The sequence below is a fragment of the Sorex araneus genome, chromosome 10 (genome assembly GCF_027595985.1).
Source record: "Sorex araneus isolate mSorAra2 chromosome 10, mSorAra2.pri, whole genome shotgun sequence".
Classification (NCBI taxonomy): domain Eukaryota; kingdom Metazoa; phylum Chordata; class Mammalia; order Eulipotyphla; family Soricidae; genus Sorex; species Sorex araneus.
The window spans coordinates 65,864,202-65,883,129 of NC_073311.1; positions in this window are offsets into that span (position 1 = coordinate 65,864,202).

The window sequence follows — 18,928 nt, forward strand, 5'->3', positions numbered from 1 at the left end:
CCTGGCCATGCTCCGGGCTCACTCCTGGCAGTGCTCAGAGGCTTCTGTGCGGTACCAGGGATTGAACCAGGGTTGGCCCCGTGCAAGACAGAATGCCTTACCCTCTCCTGTCGCTCCAGCCCAGGCCTGCATGTTACAGTTTTAAGTGACGGCTGTCACTCAGTGGGACAGTGACCCTCAGATCATGCCCTCTGTGTAAGTATTTATTTAATCATTACACTAGCCACCTAGTGGGAACAAGCAATAGGAAGTAAGTCACTGTGGGCCTGCTCTGGGGCCGGTGTGGGCGGTGGGGCAAGTGGAGACCGGGGTGGGTGGGCTTGGTGTGAAATATCGAATGCCTGTACCAGCTCATCGTGAACAACTTCGTAAACAAGATGTGTACATAAAGTGGGGAAGTGAAAAGAGCAAGTCGGGAAGCCACTATCGAATTGTGCGTCCATTAGTGGGAAGGGTCCCCAGCAGCAACGCGCTGCAGCGTGTGCACACGTGCCCCGCCGCTCCCCATGCACCCCCGCAGTCGCCCGGGGAAGGGGTACATGCATGTGTTTTAACAAAAACATTATCCATTCATTTAAGAAAGTTCCCTACGCAAATCCTGAATGAGGAAGAGCAGTAACAGAGCAACCTGGGAAGTGTGACGCTCTAAGAAAACAGTCAAAGCACAAAGCACTCAGCCTCCGTTCCCCTGTTCACGTCGTCACTAACAGCCCACTGTGTCTCCAGAGATGCTTCAGGAGCAGACGCAGGGCCGGCGTGTTCTCTTGCGCAGGACTCTGACCTGTGCGTGTCAGCACTGAGTGGCGGCAGTGCTGATGTCGGGAACACGGGTGGCGGCCAGCAAAACTGAGGCTGTTCCATGAAGCTACAGATGACACGTCTTCATGTGCCCAATCATACATTGCCTCGGCCACTTAGACACTGGTCATTGGTGTGTGTGTGTGTGTGTGTGTGTGTGTGTGTGTGTGTGTGTGTGTGTGTGTTTGCGCGCACCAATATGTAAAGGGTGAAATAAGGTAACATCCTCTGCACTGCCCACTGGTTTTCTTTCCTTTTCCTAGAAGCATTTCAGCAGGTGACTTTCTTTGAGCCCCACTTCCCCAGCCCTCCCCTGGGTGCTGCGCTCAGTGCTTTTCCTTCGTACTAATAGAATCAAGTCATATTTCGTATTATCACCGTTTCTAATTGTGTTCTTTGAATATATACATATATATGTGTGTATGTCCCCCTGGAGAGCCCACACCTTCTGTGTATTGGACACTGACGGCAAAATCGCTGTTTTCATCGAGTCTCTGAGAAAGCTTACAGTCTCAAGACAGAAATGGCCGTGAGTCAGCAGAACTTCTGAACAAGGAGATGAACTCTGCATCTCCAGACGGTGTTCGAATGACAAGGTCACGCTGAGAGGGACGTGCTACCCACACTGAGAAGGCCCGTGAGAGCAAGTGGGAAGGAACGTGTGGGAAAATGACTGGACAGACGGCGGCATGTACCTGATCCCACCTGCTCAGAAAGGACCGGGGGAAGCAATAGACTCTCCCCCCCCCCCCCCGCAGCCCGTCAGATTTCAGTCATGACCGGAGGAGGAGGGAAGTTCGGGGAGCCACTGGCATTCATGAGTCCTGGTGATCAGCAGTAGATGATTCCGTGATCTAGTGAAGTTGTGGCGGAAGACGAGAGTGTCCAGGCTGGGGTCAGCGCAGACAGTGTCCAGATCAACAGGGCAGTGCGGGCGATGATGGGCCCCAAACAACTGATGGTCTCAAAATCCAGTCTTGTCTTCAAATCATGAAATACTTGGTTTTGAAAACTACCCGGAAATCAAGAAACAAACTCATTCAGGAGGTGGGAAACCAGACTCCTTCCTGGGAAGCATTTAGTTCTCGGGCTGGTTTTAGGAAAGAAGCCGCTACGCTTAATCCCCAAGTCACAGATGTCAGCACCGCTCAGTTCCTGAAGCAAATCATCGAAAATGCCTTGTGCAGGATCCGTATGTATGAATGTCACATTTCTGCTCCTCCTTGTGGGTATTCTCTTTCAGTTAGTCACCCTCACCAGCACACCCCCTCTTATGAAACATTTTCCCTCTAATATTTTAATTTCTGCCTGCTTTCCATAACTTCCAACATGTTTAATTTGTTTAAATGTTCCAATGCTTAATTTTACCTATAAAAAATTTAAAACATTTAGCGATTCAATTAGTAAATGCTCAGTTATTGTCTCCGTGGGCTATTTAAAATTCGGTTACAATTTTACAGGCAATCCAATATTTTTTTACACTAATGGCTTTTATACAGCTAAATGTAAGCAACAATTTTCCTTATAATTTCCTTTTTTGGCATAAAGTAGTAAAAATGTATAAATCAAAGCTGGTGTGATGGTAATAGTTCTAGAAAGTGAGATATGGTAAAAAAGTGAGATATTTTCAAGAAACTTATGGCCTGTAGGTTCTTTGTCACCCAGATAATGTGCTTATTAAAAAGTAAGGTGTGTCACTCTTACCTTAATGACATCCCAAGTGTCACAGTGATTTACTTAATATAGACTCTGGCGGTTCCCATCTTGAAGGATTCTTGTGTTCATAAATGTGTTTTTTCAGGTCTGAAATGCATGTTCTCTATAATACAGGTTAAGGAGTCCACAGAGAGGCCTAAAGATTCTATTAAACCACAATGCAGTGCTACACAGACCCCAAGTGTTACATAGACCTCAAGGTCTGCTGCCCTTGTTTTGATTTTTTTTTTACGCTCTGTATGATCTCATCTGATTCCACCACTTTACAAAACTCGTAGTTAAATACTGCCCAGGGTGTGTTCCACGGTTCTCTTCATACAGACCACGCCCTGTGTTCAGCCTGCTGCACATTTCCACTTCGTGCAGCCCTTACATCAAGATCAGCGGGTCTCATCACCCATGTCAACAAATACCGGTTCTGCCTTGTCCCTCTCCCCTCCCAAACTTGCAAATTCAACAGTCAAATTCAACTCACAGCTCCATTCCGAATCCCTTTTTCCCACTGAGTCCAAGTACCTCCTTTGTCCTCTCTTGCACAGACTTCTGAAGTAGTCTTTTTTTTTTTTTAATTGAATCACCATGTGGAAAGTTACAAAGCTTTCAGGCTTAAGTCTCGGTTATACAGTGCTCGAACACCCGTCCCTTCACCAGTGCACATGTTCCACCACCAAGAACCCCAGTATACCCCCCTCCCACCCACCCCCACCTGTGTGGCTGATAAGTTTCACTTTACTTTCTCTTTACTTTGATTACATTCACTATTTCAACAAAAAACTCACTATTATTGTTCACAGTCCCCCCCTCCCGCCAAAATCAGACCTGCTGAAAAGGAAACATTTGAAAATTTGTTTTCCATTGCTGAGAATGAAGAGATATGAGGTCTCTTGGTTTTGGATTTCTGTATTTTAGTATTTTAGTAACTAAGTCCAGGGAAATCTCTGCCAGAAATTGCATCATGGCAAGCTCGTACCTCTCTTTAGTGGTCCTTATAAGATGGCGGTCGCCACGCTGCCCCCCTCCGCCCAGAAAGGAAAAGCCGAGAGAGAATACCTGAGCGTATGCTTTCATTTTTTGCTCCCCGGTAACCAGTTCTTGTACCACAACCAATGATCTCCCCAGTGGGAAAATACGTGTATAGTTTCCCTTGGAGGCCAAGCCTGGGCCGTGGGATGGGAATGGGGTCAAGTTATTATCGGTAGTTTCTGTTCCTGGAGCAGCAGATGCAGGGGGACAAATTCCGCCAGGTTGAATCGGAGACAAAAGTCAGTCAGTGAATGACTAAGGGACCTTCAGCCTCAGCCCACCAGGTTCCTTCTCATCCCCTGTATCTTTCCCATCACATGAACCTGCCTGTCGCCTTTTCTTCGCTCGATACATACTTCCCAAACCAGAATGTCTCTTCTTGATGGCTACTGTGGGACAAGGACGTGACTACTATAAATACCCATTGTCTCTCACATGACCTGCTCAAGAATTAAACTCACGGTGGCAAGAAAACCTGGAGGAAGGGCTGGGGCGATAGCACAGTGGGGAGGGCGTTTGCTTGGCATGCAGCCAACCCGGGTTCAATTCCCAGCATCCCATGTGGTCCCCCGAGCACCACCAGGAGTGATTCCTGATTTGCAGAGCCAGGAGTAATCCCCGAGCATCGCTGGGTATGATTAAAAAAAAAAAAAAAGAAAAACGGCCCTTGAGCTAATAATGTCTCTATTTCTATAAAATCGCACAGAACACAGCTTGAGGTGACCCTGGCCTTTTCTGACAGAGTAAAGGGAAACTAGGACCTTCACGGCACTGGATGAAGGAGAAAGGAAAACCCCTCGCTGGCCTGAGGCCCGAGCAGGCAGCGTTGTCTCCACAGCACTGGCCTGGTGGGAGGACAGACGGACAGACGGACAGACGGGGCTCCCAGCCTCTCTGAAAGCGGCTCCCCTGGTTCTTCTCTCGCCACGTGGCACACATCACCTGCTGTCAGGGCGGATGCGACGGCAGCGTGTCGGGGGCCTGTGTCCCCTGGGGGTGAGTCTGCTCTGGACCAACAGCGGCCGCCATCGGAACAACATCGTCCTCCTCGAGAGAGAGAGAGAGAGAGGCGCCGTGTCAGCCACCCCTCGGACACACCGTCTCAGCAGGCGGGAGAGAAGGCCAGGCGCTCACCTTCCTCTGGGGCAGAAGAGTCTGGCCGGTCCCCTTGGGACCACAGGCGGAGAATTCTCTCCGAGAGAATCGGTCGCAGCAGCAGTGGAGTCCCGGGCCTGAAACGGCCTCCCGTCTTCCGTTCTGTATGATACGCATTTTACATCTTTCCTTCAAGTAGGATTAGAACTCGGTTATCAGTGCTCCGTCAGAAAGAAGAGCATCCGGCGCCTCTGCTGACAGTTCGGCGATGCTTCCTGCCAGAGTCCCGGAGACGCTGAAAACTCCCTTCGTCTGTGTGATCTAGTAAGATAGCCACCGGCCACACGTGGCCATTTAACACTCGGCATGTGGTTGGCGTGAGGAAATTCATTTCTCTCTGAGTAGCTGCAGATGCACACGGCCACACGGGACTGGGAGCTCCCTGCCGGAGCCGGCCTGGAGAGTCACTGCCGAATTAGCAGCAGGGAGCAGGCTATTCCCCTGGTCTCAAAACAACCTCGTTTCCTTCTCCACGTGGCAGGTGAGGCCGTGTGGGAAACCACGATAAGAAAGAGAAGAGGGGCTGGAGTGATAGCATAGCGGGTAGGGCGTTTGCCTTGCACGCGGCCCACCCGGGTTCAAATCCCAGCATCCCATATGGTCCCCTGAGCACCGCCAGGGGTGATTCCTGAGTGCATGAGCCAGGAGTGACCCCTGTGCATCGCCGGGTGTGACCCAAAAGCCAAAAAAAAAAAATGAAAGAAAGAGAAGAGAGAAAGGGGCTCCGAGTTCTAACCCAGATGGCCTGTAGCTCCCCACGTCCCGGTAGAGACCCTTGGAAGACCAGTTCTGGCCACAGAGCTTGGGTCCCTGAATAGAATCCTGCCTGACCTTATTTCACTCTTTTCTACAATAAACGCAAGATACCAGCCCACACGTCCCGCCCCACCCAGACACACGGCCACCACGCTCTGACAGTCGTGAGCCTGCCCATAGGACACACCTCTGTTCGCGGGCACCCGGCCCATTCAGGCCAGAGGCCAGGGCTCTTCTGCCAGTCCTCAGAGGCCCCTGGGAGCTCGCGCCTGGCACTGCGCCCGCCCCAGCACCCTCGGCTGAGCTGACCGGGTGAGAGCAGGAGCACCTGCCAGTGGGTCCACATGTCCAGCACATACAGAAGACGAGAGATAGACGTCATGGCTGAATAGGCGAAATCACAGAGTCCAGGGAGAAGCCTGTGGTCTGGTTGTGCCCTTGCAAATACGGTCACACTCCAGGAATACAACGAAATTAAAAACCTGTAGGTTGTCGGAGGAGGAGAATAGTGCTCAGAGGTAGAGGGAGTAACGGTGTTGAGCGGACGGTGATGCTGGAAATAGACTTCTGGGCTCTGTGCAGGGCTCTGACTGATGCTGTGTCCCTGGCGTTTATCCACTGACCAGAGCAGGGTCCTTCAGTAACTGTGCAGCGGGGGGCCCTGAGGAAGGGGGGGTGTTGGGACATCGTGTGCCTGAAAGCCAACCATGAATAACTTTGAAACTGTAATTCATGGTGATTCGATTGAAAATTACATATGTCTATTTTTAAAAATATAATTTTTCAAATGAAAAAAAAGTTTACATAGGCATATGTAGTTGTTTAATGAAATACTACTTTAAAAACAATTTTATAAAGGAATCTTCTAAGAAAAAAAAGCTGCTTTCCCGGTAGCAGCAAAATAAAGAAAAAAAATATTATCATAGTGGCAGGGTTCCGAGCACGTTCACGTCTGTAGTGCTGATGTCCAGTCACTGCACACCCGCACAGCCCTGCGCCCGGCCTTCCCCACGGTGTCCCCCACAGCCCGCCCGCCACCCCGCTCGGTGTGGACTGACGCGCAGGATCTGCCATGAGAGCTCAGTGCCCCAGGTCCGCTCCCTCCCGCCGTCTCTGAGCTCCCGCAGTGACCTGCTCTCGGTCCCGTCTCCCTGCAGCTGAACTGGGGCGCGTGCTGGGAGCCAGGGTCTGTCCTCGCAGACGGGAGAAGTCGTCCCGACTGTCCTTCCCCTCGATATTCCTCTCCACACAGTCAGTACCCTGCGGCTCTCCCCAGGTTCCCGCCACTGTGTGACTCTCCCCCGGGGGCCGTGGCGTGCTTACAGGGACAGTGCATGGCTGTATTTAAGCCTCAGCTTCTTTATCATTCATCTGTCCTTGGGCGTTGGGGGGAAGAAGCAAATATTTTGAGAATACTGAGACGCCCTTGCCCTCAGCCGTAGGTCTGGATGTGTCGAACGGGGACACCCTTCCCGCTTGACAGTTGTCCCGGGTTCGTCTGCCTCCAGTGGGCTTCATTCATTCATCCTTTGCTCCGAGTCCCTCTGTCTATGGCCTTCCTGCATGCTATGAAGAGTTGGTGACAAACGCTAATTGGAACTAGACCGCAGTCGTGTGAACTCAGATGGAGGATTTGGCCTTGCGTCAAGCCCGCCGAGGGGAAGGAGGGGTCCCGAGAGCCACCCAGGGCGGCAGCCTGGAAGCGTGGAGCTGACGCGACATCCCAGATGCGGTATTTCTCGGCTTGGTCACGCCGCCTTTGCCAGCCAGCTAAACGAAGGATGATTGGCAATGTTATTTTATTGAACATTTTTGGACAATTTGACTACAGCTCTGTATGTAATATTAAATCCTCTTCTGGCTTGGCAGATTACAAAATTGCACGCTCTGTCTACACATCAAATTCTCGTCCTGAAGGGGATACGGGTTTAAGCTGCTCCAGTGCCACCAGAAGCAGTGTGGGAACTCTCCAGAGCGGACGGCACGGCCAGGGGCGCTCGGTGGCGTCCAGACAGGGGGAGTCACCTGACCAAAGACCCCTCGCACAAAGGTTCTAATTAAACTCAGCTCCGCTTCTTTTAAATTCAGACAATTCCGTCTTTTTGTGAAAGGGTCTAAAGCCATATCCAGTGACTCTGCCAGTGGGTTTCATGACGATTCTATGTCTGTGGAGGAAGGTAGGCACCATGAAGGATGTTAACAACTGAGTTCTGAATTCTTGGTGCCAGCTTTGTGTGTCAGCTTTGGGATTGGTTGGTTATTTTTTTTATTTTTATTTTTTTAACCCATCTGGTACCTGGTGTTGAAAATGTCCAGGAAACAAAAACTATTCTAAAGAAGTCAGAATGAGAAATGAGTATAGGCAGAAATGTGGTGGAAAAGGCCTTTCTGTACTGTTGGTTGGAATGTTAATTGTAAATTGGTGCAGTCATTGTGGAAAACAGGATGAAAATTCCTCCACAACATTAAAAATAGCAATACCATATGACCCAGCAATTCCACTTCTGGTGTCTCTGTGAGGATTATGGAAACACTCCTTTGAAGATATATATGCACTCCCAGAATCACTGATATTATTCATAATAGTCAAGGATTTTATTTTATTTTATTTTGGCTTTTGGGTCACGTCCAGCGATGCTCAGGGGTTACTCCTAGTTCTGCACTCAGGAATTACTCCTGGCAGTGCTCAGTGGACCATATGGGATGCCAGGGATTGAACCCAGGTCAGCCGTGTATAAGGCAAACCCCCGACCTGCTGTACTATTGCTCCAGCCCCAGTTAAGAATTTTTGGGGGGCCGGAGCGATAGCACAGCGGGTAGGGCGTTTGCCTTGCACGCGGCCGACCCAGGTTCGATCCCCGACATCCCATATGGTCCCCCAAGCACCGCCAGGAGTAATTCTTGAGTGCAAAGCCAGGAGTAACCCCTGAGCATCGCTGGGTGTGACCCAAAAAGCAAAAAAAAAAAAATTTTTTTTGAAAAATTAAAAACCTGAAGGCCCACCTACTGGAGACTGAACAGAGAAGGTGTGGTGTGTGCACATGTGGAATACCACTCTGCTCTGTTTAAAGTAAAGAAAAGAAAGATGAAGTCTTGACATCTGCAATAACACAAAGCTAGAGGTCGTTATGACCACAGAATAGTTCCAACAGAAAGATAAGAACGTGGTGAGTTTACTCGTGTGCAAGATAAAGACACAAAACAAGGATGGAAGAAAAACCAGCGAGAAGGAAAGAAACCTTTAAAGAACGGGAGCAAAGTAGTGATTACTGGAAGAGAAGCAGTGCCCCCACCGCATTCCCGCCTGAAGCAGTTGGTGGAGGGTCTCTAACAGCAAAGGGTTCGAGCCGAGTGGGAGAGGCTTGGCGTGTGCGTGGCCACTGACTCGGGCAGTATCCTAGTGTCTCAGCAGAGCTGATTTATCTTCCTACGACGAGGCAAGAAAAAACTCACGGAAACCTGGCCGACTGCATGGTCACTCCTTTGAGTCTCGCTCCAAAGATCAGACCGGCTTCACCAACAGTGCGCGTGTCCCGTGTCTCTGCTCGGACACGCCCCACGCGGGGCCCGGGATACAGAGATGCGGAGACGCAGCTGGGCCTTCAGCGGGACTGGACCGGTCAGTGTCGGCAAAGTTCACTGAAAACTTTTCCTCTTCTCCAAACGTCTCAGGGCCACAGTGCCAGTACGGCAGCAGGGGGTTTGCCTTGCAAACGGCCCACCCTGGCTCGAGCCCGGCACCCCCGAGGGTCCCCTGCCAGGCGTGACTCCTGAGAGCGGAGGCAGGACCGAGTCCTGAGCAGCACCAGGTGTGGCCCACAAGCAAACAAACAAAAAAATCTTCATCAAGGACGAGGCTCAGGGGCTGGAGCGAGAGCACAGCGGGGAGGGCGTTTGCCTTGCAAGCGGTCGACCCGGGTTCGATTCCCAGCATCCCATAGGGTCCCCTGAGCACCGCCAGGGGTAATTCCTGAGTGCATGAGCCAGGAGTAACCCCTGTGCATCGCCGGGTGTGACCCAAAAAGCAAAAAAAAATAAAGAAAGAGAGAACGAGGCTCACACACATGCCGCACGCTGTGCTGCCCGGGGCTCTGCATTGACTTCTCTGTGCAAAGGGAATCGCCTCGTCCTGTAGACACACTGCAGGCCCGGGAGAGACCTTCCCCTCTCGGGCAGGGCTCGCTCCCGGGGCCCCCGGCCGAGGGCCTGGCGCAGGGGCCCCCAGCGTGTGGGAGCCACCAGAGCTGAGTCCAGCTGGGCCGCGTAAGGGCAGGGTCCACACCCAGGCCAGGTGGACTAGGCCTGTGCACGACCCTTCGGGCCACCTGCTAGGCCCAAGGCCCCTGTTCTCCAGACGGCCCGGCAGTGAATCCAGGCCGGGACAGAGCTCATTCACGGCGAGCGTCATCAGAGCCCGCCCGCCGGCCCTCCGCAGCAGGGAAGGCGCCAGTAACACAGTCCCCCACGGCGTTCGCTCCCGAGCAGGCCTCTCGCCGTCTCTTACCTGCAGAACAGGCCAGAGCTTCCCACGGGCACGAGTGCAGCGGGGCGACGCGCGTCCCCGGGGCAGTGTGGCGAGGTGGCGGCTGTTCCGAGCTAAGTCGGAGGCAGCTCTGCTGAGCGGCCCGTAAGTAGCCACGCCGGTCACGGCCACTCCCAGCCGCTGCTCCACGGATGCCACCAGCGCCGGGCACTGCCTCCTCCTCCCTGGGGAGAAGACGCTCCTCTGTGGGAAAGAGCTCGTGGGAAATCGGGGTCAGTTTCATCCGGCTGAGCGATCCAGTTCGTGAGATCGTCATTATTAACATTCCGACCCGACTCCGCAAGTCGAAGTCGAGCTTTTGGAGTCTGTGTTGGAAGGAGGCGGGCGCGTGACGTGGGGCGGGACCCGGAAGTGCCCCTGGCGTGTGCTCAGGGGTCAGGCCTGGCAGGGCTCAGGGCACTGTGGGCCGTGCCAGGGATCGAAGCCGATCAGACACATGCAAGTGGCTGATAAATAACAAAGCAAGAGCGGATCTGCTCGACTGTGGCCCCAAGCGGGGATTTGCACAGGAATGTCTTCCCGCCACAGTGCTTACAGGGTTATCGGGTCAAATATTAAAAGAATAAGACAAACTTTTCCAAGACATACAGGTATTAGGGGGAAAACTACCATCTGATGGCATATAATACACTTTAATACAAAAAATTACTTTGCTCATATGATATATCACATCCCATTTTAAAGATAAAACGCTCAGTTACCCTTAGAATGGCCCAAATTCTCTAAAAATTTAAGTGTGGGGATTGTTCTATAGAGTTATCAGAAGTTCTGGGAATATCGGTAACAATGGAGGTTCCTAGTCCTTCCCTGAAATTTCCAAATAAGTCTTCTGGAGCTTCAGAAATTTTCATTTTTGTGGGAAAGACTGAAAATACAGCAGGTAGGGTGTTTGCCTTGCACGTGGCCAACCTGGGTTCAATCCCCGGCATCTCATATGGTCCCCAGAGCACCACCAGGAGTAGTCCCTGAGTGCAGAGCCAGGAGTAATGCCTGAGCATCACCGGGTGTGACCCAAAAAGAAAAAAAAAAAAAAAAATTCTCATTTTTAAATTAGTTTCCAGTTGACTTGAATACACAGCACAGTCTGAGAATTTCTGCTGAAACACAATAACACAATTCTACATCATTATAATTTTTTAGGTGCAATTGGAAAGAGTTCTAAACCAGAAATTTCCAAACTTACTTGGCCTACCTACCACTCCCTTTCCAGAAAAAAAAAAAAAATCACCATCCAGCCCCTGGAAATCTACCTTTAAGCTGAACAAATAGAAAATGCCCCACCCTCAGGCCAGAAAGATGGGACGCAGGCCGGGCACTGCCTTGTTCAAGCCCACCTGGGTTCAAGCCTCAGAACCCCTGAGCCCACCAGGAGTGACCGAGTGACCCCTGAGTACAGAACCAGGAGTCAGCCCTGACTGCTGCCGGGTGTGGCCCCCAAATAAAAACACAACAAAGATAACAACAAAACCCAGACACCCCTCACGCCCCTGCTCTGCCCGCCCCCCTCCCTCAATTACACCTGGGGCTACTGCTGTCCCTGCAGGCAGCTGTCCACACTGGGAACCTCTCCCGCCCCTCAGAGGGGGGTCTGCCGTGCCAAAGGGAGGCCTCGCCCAGCCCCTTGCTTGCAACCCGGTGGCCTGTATGAGACCCTAATCCGCAACTTAAGAGTCAAGAGATACGGAGGTGATCAAGGAGCAAAGGAGAGAGGAATTACTGTCCGCTTTAAAGGCATTATTGTCCATTTGAAAGGAATTGCTGTCGTTTTTTTACCCGCAGTCTGATTAAAAATGTACTGATGGCTTATTAAAGTGACAGTGAACGCTGGCTTCAGAAAGACAGGCGGGAGGGACAGCAGTAATTGGAAAGTAGGTTCCCACGCTGGAATAACTTGGAAATGACGATGGCAGAGTCGACACATGGCAATCGTGGCGGGCAGGAGAGTAGTTGGGCAAGAAGCTTTCTCTCCCGGCAGAGAAGGAGGAGGGGCGGGGCCCGAGACCCAGGGGAACGGGCCGGCTGCGCCCACCTTCTACCACCCAGCCTAGAGGGTGGCGTCCTGTTTTGCAGCTTCAGAATTTCAGACACTGAGAAATTTCATGACGTGCCACAGGGCAGTTGGTTATTCAGCTGAGCCAGCCAGCCCCGTGATCACGAACCCTTCGCTTTCCCGCGTGGTTCATTGGCCCCGGCTGTGGGGCGACTCTAGCTCTGTTGCCGTCACCGGAGGGTGTCGGGCCTGCCTGACTCTCTTCGAGTCCCTGAGCCAGGGCCCCAGGCAGCTGCCGAGCAGGAGCACAAATGCACCTTCGTATATTTGAGACTTTCTTATCATTCGCTTTTGCTTCCAGAAAAATAAAAGAACGATCTGTCTTCTTTCCGGAGAGCTTGGGGGGTTCCAGGTTACTCCCCCAAAGTTGGCGTTTGTGTTTTCTCCTTCCTTTCCCCCCTGTGCCCTGGTGGAACTTTTCCACGAGATGAAAGGCTCACTGCTGTCTGCACCGCTCGCTCGCGGAACCCAGAGAGGCCTTGCGGGACGCTATGGTGGGGAAGCGCTCGGGGAGCTCGTCTGAGTTGAAAGCAGTACAAAGCAAGCTCCTTTTCCAAGCCATTTGGAGGAGATTTACTGGCTGAAAAACAATGTGGTCTCCATAAAAGTCGTAATTCTGATTTCCATGTGTCATCTGCCTGTTGCTCAACTCTGTAAATTATCAATAGCAACAGAACCGGGAAGGTGGACGCTTTTCAACGTGCTGAGAGTCAGAACTCTCCAGGCAGCCCTTAGGCGGGGCTGCTGCCAGGGAGCGCCCCCCCATAATAGAGAGAAAATGGGCGATCCCTCAGCGGGCAGCTGTGCCTCTCCGCCTGCTCGTTTTCCACTATCCGGGGCCTCGCCACTCCCTTTGGTTGTATTTTTGCAAAGGGAAGAAAGGATTTGCCTCACTTTGCCAGAGGGCTCGGTCCCTGTCTCTCCCGCTGTGCACGGACACCCCGTCTGAGCGCCCAGCGGGGTGGACACGTGTCACGGGCACAGTTCTGGGGACAGACCTGTCGTTTCTGTCTTGTCTTACGCTGTTGAGGTTTTCCTGACACACTGAAAGCTGCAGACGGCTGAAGCTTCCCGCCCAGCCACGTCCCTGTGAAGCTGTCCTCACTAGCAGTGAATCGTTATTTTTTGTGGTCCGAAGACTTAATGCCAGAAATGTTTGAGTACAGAATGCTGCTAGCTAGAGGCACCCTGCTCTGCCCTGCATCTTCGGGGTTTTCTCTTACAGAACTGGCACTTCGACTCACACTCCCCGTACCCCCACCCCTGCCCCTGGCAAATCACACGTGTACTTGTCGCTTCTCTGTTTGATTTTTTTTTTTGCTTTTCTTTATATTTTTGTTGTGGGGCCACACCTGGTGGTGATCAGGGCTGATTCCTGGCTCTGCACTCCGGAATCACTCCTGGCCCGCTCAGAGGACCATATGGGATGCCGGGGATCCAACCCGGATCAGTCACCTGCTAGACAAACACCCTCCCCGCCGAACTGCTGCAGCCTTGCTTGGCTCATTTCAGTCCGAGGGACCCAGTCCTTCGGGTCTGGCCTGGGGTGGTAAGTGGCCGTGCTTTTTTGGGCTGAACAGTGTCACCTTGTGTGTTACATCATGATTTTTTTTCCCTCCAGGTACTGACTTCTGAGTGATGTTTCATGAACAGGGTAGGATACGAATCTCTCTTAGCTCCGCCTTCCAGTTCATTCCCAGTAAGTCCTTCGAAGTGAGATTTCCAGATTACAATCGGATGCTTCTATTTTTAACTTTTGTGTCATTTCTAGCTCTACTGTCATCTCACAAAGTTAGGGTCACAGAGCTGGCTGTTCTTATGCACTATGGGAAACAAACGAGAATGAGAAAAACTGCAGAGGGGAAATTTCTCATCGACTTTCTATTTCCATAGTCCAAAAACAAAAATCTCCAAGTAAAAATAATCATACTCACAGCTCTAGAGCCACCTCAGTTTCTAATCTCATTTCTTGCCCAGTTCCTTTGTCCAGAGGAAAATGCCCCCGACTCCAAGTTAAAATGCTCCTTGGATTCCTCCTCCCCAAAAATAACAGCTGCTTTTTGGGAACTTTAATTCATTAATATTGTGGCTTATCAGTCCAGGATTTACCTACCCAGCTTTACATTGTTCCAAGACTCAGCATATTCTCTGGACTATTAATAATCAGAAAATAAATGAATATCCTAAAAATTTGTGAGATGCAGCAAAAATGGTACTCAGAGTGACATTTTTATTATTTAATGCATTTATTATAGAGAACAACTTATAGCATTGAATGCACATATTGGAAAGGCAGCTACAGAGACTGGAGAGATAGTACAAGATTCAGGGGCACATACATCACATGCTGGGGACCTTGTTTCAATCCCTAGAACCTGAGGTCCGGGATCAATAAAATCAATAATTCCTATGCTTAGACTAATTCATAAAAATAGCAATCTCTAATTGCTAATATAAAAGCCAAAAGGAATAAATTCTCAGAATGGTCAGTGAATTCCAAATCAAAATCCCAGGTGCAGATAAGTTCATTCTAAAGTTCATACATAAAAAGAAACATTAAAATAGGTTATTCGATACGAGGACCAAGGCCATCCAATCAACAACAGTAACCCAGTGGGCGGGGAAGAAGAGTCAGAGGTTCTGGCTGGAGAAATAGTCCAGGAGGTAGGGGGTTCCCCAAATCCATGCCTAGCACCACAGAGGGCCCCCCAAGCACTTCCAGGTGTGAGCCTGAGCACTGCCAGGTGTGGTCCGATCCCAACCCCCACCCTCAGGTGAACACATCACTTTTACGGAACATAACAGAGAACTCGGGAATCAGTCGAGTCTGAAACACTGACGACACCACATACTGGCCAGAAAGCGGAACAACACGAATTCTCACCCATTTCTCCTCCCATCCATACACTCTTCCCATCCATCCACTCCTCCATCCATCCATTCACTCCTCCATCCCTCTATTCACTCTTCCATCCCTCTATTCACTCTTCCATCCATCTATTCTTCCCATCTATCCACTCTTCCCATCCATCCACTCCTCCATCCATCCATTCACTCCTCCATCCATCCATTCACTCTTCCATCCATCTATTCTTCCCATCCATCCACTCTTCCCATCCAGCCACTCCTCCATCCATCCATTCACTCCTCTATCCCTCTATTCACTCTTCCATCCCTCTATTCACTCTTTCATCCATCATTCTTCCCATCCATCCACTCTTCCCATCCATTCACTCTTCCATCCCTCTATTCACTCTTCCATCCCTCTATTCACTCTTCCATCCATCCACTCTTCCCATCCATCCACTCTTCCCATCCATCCACTCTTCTATTCATTCACTCTTTCCATCCATTCACTCTTCCTATTCAACCCATTGTACTTGATATTTACCGAAAGAAGTTAAAAACTTAGATCCTCTCAAAAAATGTGCCCTGGGATATTTATAGCAGCTTTTCATAATTGCCCGAAGTTGAAAGCAACCAAGACGCCCTTCAGTATGTGAATAAACAAACTGTGGTATGTCCAGACAATGGAACATTCGCTAAAAGGAAAACAGACATCAAATCATGCGAAGGCATGGAAGAGCCTTAAATGCACATTAGCAAGTCAGTCGAAGATGCGTCACTGTGGACGGTTCCAGCTGTTTGCTGTTCTGGAAATGTCAGAGTTATGAATTAGCGAAAAGACAGGGGTTGTCAGGGGCTGAGGGAGAGAAGAGCAGGGCACGAAGGACTTGGGGGCAGGGTAGCTACTCAGTGTCCCCCAAAGTGGCGGCTCCCTGTCCTGTGTATCTGTCCCATCAAAGGGGCGTTACTAAGCGTGGCGTGCGGTGAATGTGGGCTTCAGTGAGCTGTGAATTCGGGATCGTCACAAACGCTCATGGCAGGAGGGGTGAAAGCTCTCTCTTCCCCTGGGTGCGAGCCAACAGCAGCCTCAGACCAGCGGCTGTTCCAGGAAGAAAGAAACGAGTCAGCACGAACTACAGGCTTGTCCTGCTGCCTCTCGACCTCCCAGCACTGGGGTCATCTGCAGCTGTGACCTCAGCTGGCCTCAGGAAGCCCGTGGGCAGATGCCGCCTTCCCGCTGCCCCCAGGGGCGGGGGTGACTGCTGGCACCGTCTCCGGGCTGGCTGTTCCCCCAGCCTGTCCCCCGGGCCCAGAGCGACAGACCAATCACAGGTGAGTGGCCCAGGAAGAGAGGACTTGCTGAGAAAAGCCAAACGCTATTTGCTAGCACATGGAGACGTGTTCCTGTACAGTAATGCACTCGCAGCTTCATGGAAACTGACTTGAATCCAAAAAATATAGAATGGAAGCAGATTCTGTAACAGAAACATTGGCTAGCATATTTTCCATAAATGTTATAAGGAAACAAACAACATGGAACAAAATGACATTATTGGAAGAACTGCCTTATTAAATTCTCAGTAACATGACTACGACTTTGATGTTTAAGTCCTTCTTTGCTTTTATTGTTTCAAGAGGGACGGGCGATGCCAGAAGTCGGGGCTGGGAACGGGGGAGATTCCAAAGGAGGGTGTTCAGCTCTGGCCAGGGGGGTGGCGGGGAGGGGGCGGCCGGAGCACAGCCTGAGTTCATCCCCGACCCCGCGTGACCCCTGAGTACCCCTGGGCGTGTCCCCGGTGGTCCCTGGGAGTCGCTGGGGTGGCTGTGGCAGTGATCCATGTGCGCAGCTCACTGGACGGCAGCAAGAGTGACCCCTGGGGCCCCTGAAGGGGCGCCCAGAGACCCTCAACACCCATGAGATATTTGGGACTCTGCCCTAGACGGCCCCATCGCTCAAAGTCGTGTAAAGAAGGACCCACTGTCCTGCGCTTCTCCGGCCTCACCTGGCAGAGAAGCCGCAGCTGCCCGCGCCCGCCCTCGGCCCTGGTCCCGCCTGCCCCAGGGAGCGGAGCTGCTGCTCCGGCCGGCCGGCGGGAGGGCACCGGGCGGGGTGAGTGACTGTCCTTCTTCCCCTTGGGGGAGACCGAGTCTGCGGACACAGGGCTCAGGGTGGGGGCAGACACAGACACCCCCCCAGGTCCCCTCCAGAAACAGCCTTTGTCTCCCTTTCCCTCCTCTCCGAGTCTCGGAACAGCCCCCACCACCTACGGGAAACGAGGGACTAGACTGTGTCCGTCATCCTCATGGCCAACAGCAAGACCCTTCCTGGGGCCCCGGGGGAACATGGGCCAGGGGCTGCCGGAGGGGCGTGGGCGGCCCAGGTGATGAGTCCTCGGGGGCACAGAGTGGGGGTGATGCCTCCTCCTCCACGGAGCTCTCGAGCCCCCAGGTGACAGCCAGCAACACGAGGGAGCCCAGCGACACCCGCACAAGCCCTTGACCGACTCCGGGGGGCGGGTGTGGGCAGGAAGGGCTGGGCTGAGCGCCGGGGGGACGTGTCCCAAGCGCTGGCCGTCCGCGGGGTTAGTGTCTGGAGCCATCGCCGTCAGGACCCCCAACTGGGGGGTGCCTGGGGGGCTTCAGCCACGGCGTGGGCGCGCTCAAAGCCTGGCGGGCAGCCAGTCTCGGCGACCCCGTCTCCCTCCCGGGGCACTGCGCACCCCCTCCATGCAGAGCTGGTGGTGGGCACACGGAGACGCACCCACCGCCCCTGCCACACTGGGGGCATGTCGGGGTCAAGGGCAGAGGTGCAGCACTGCCCGGGAATGATCCCTCCACACCCCTGCAGCTCCCGGGACAGGGGAGAGCAGGAACCGTGCGTCCAGCCGAGTTCCCCGATGCGGAGCCAGGGGGGGTGGGGGGGGGTGGGGTGCGGGGCAGCGGCGGGCGCGTTGGCCGGCCCGCATGCATGTGGGCGCGCGGATGAGGGCTCGACCTGCTTTGCTCTGGCGCTAACCAGATGCAGATGGCAGAGGCCGCCCTGCCCGCCCCGCGCTGGTAATTATTTGGACAGTATGTGGCTAAGTAAGATTTCACAAACTGACAGCCTGCAGACAGGATTTGTCCTAAAGCCCTATTTTATTTGGCTCCTGAAATGTTTTACAGAAAAAAAAAAAAGGAAAGAAAGGAAGAAAAAAGGCACGTTGCTATATTTAAAATTTGGAATATTTTACTTAAAAAGACAAAAGTTCAGATTCCCCTAAAAAAAAACAAACAGGAAGTTTTGCCAGACGACAGTAGTTGGCTGGAGTGGACTCGTCAGAAGGCCCCGGAAGTCAGGTTTACAGCGGGCGGGAGTGCGCGAGAGGGCTGGGAGCAGCGCCCTGTGCTGACCAGCGGCCTCCTGGACACCAGCGGTCACCCGCGGCGTGGGCGGGCAGGAGGGGCAGTCGCTTCCGTCGGGAGCTGACACCTGTTGGGGCTTCGGGGCCAGCGGGGCAGCAGGGGGCACAGAGGGGGGCAGGGGAGGCCCAGCCCCTTTCCCGAGCAGAAAGAAGCCCCCACACAGGCCCAGAACTGGACAGGCCCAGAGGGCAGGGCAGTGCTGGACCCGGGATCGAGATATTCCGCGGGGCTGCACAAGGTCCAGTGCAGCAGGCGTCCACAGCAAGGTTGGACATGGACCCCCTGCTCAAGGGCCCCCGCTCATGGACCCCCTGCTCATGGACCCCCTGCTCATGGACACCCCTGCTCATGGACCCCCTGCTCATGGACACCCCTGCTCATGGACCCCCTGCTCATGGACACCCCTGCTCATGGACCCCCTGCTCATGGACCCCCTGCTCAAGGGCCCCCCTGCTCAGGGCCCTCTGCAGCTGCAGAAGACAGTGCCCAGGAACCCTGCGCCCGAGGTGGGAGAGGCTGCCTCCCTACGAGACCCCCATCCCTTCCAGCTGTCCCTGGAGGGTCTCCTCACCCCCCGCCTGCTGCTTCTGTGTTTCCTTCGGGGGCTCTGGGATGGGCCCCAGGGCATAGAAGAT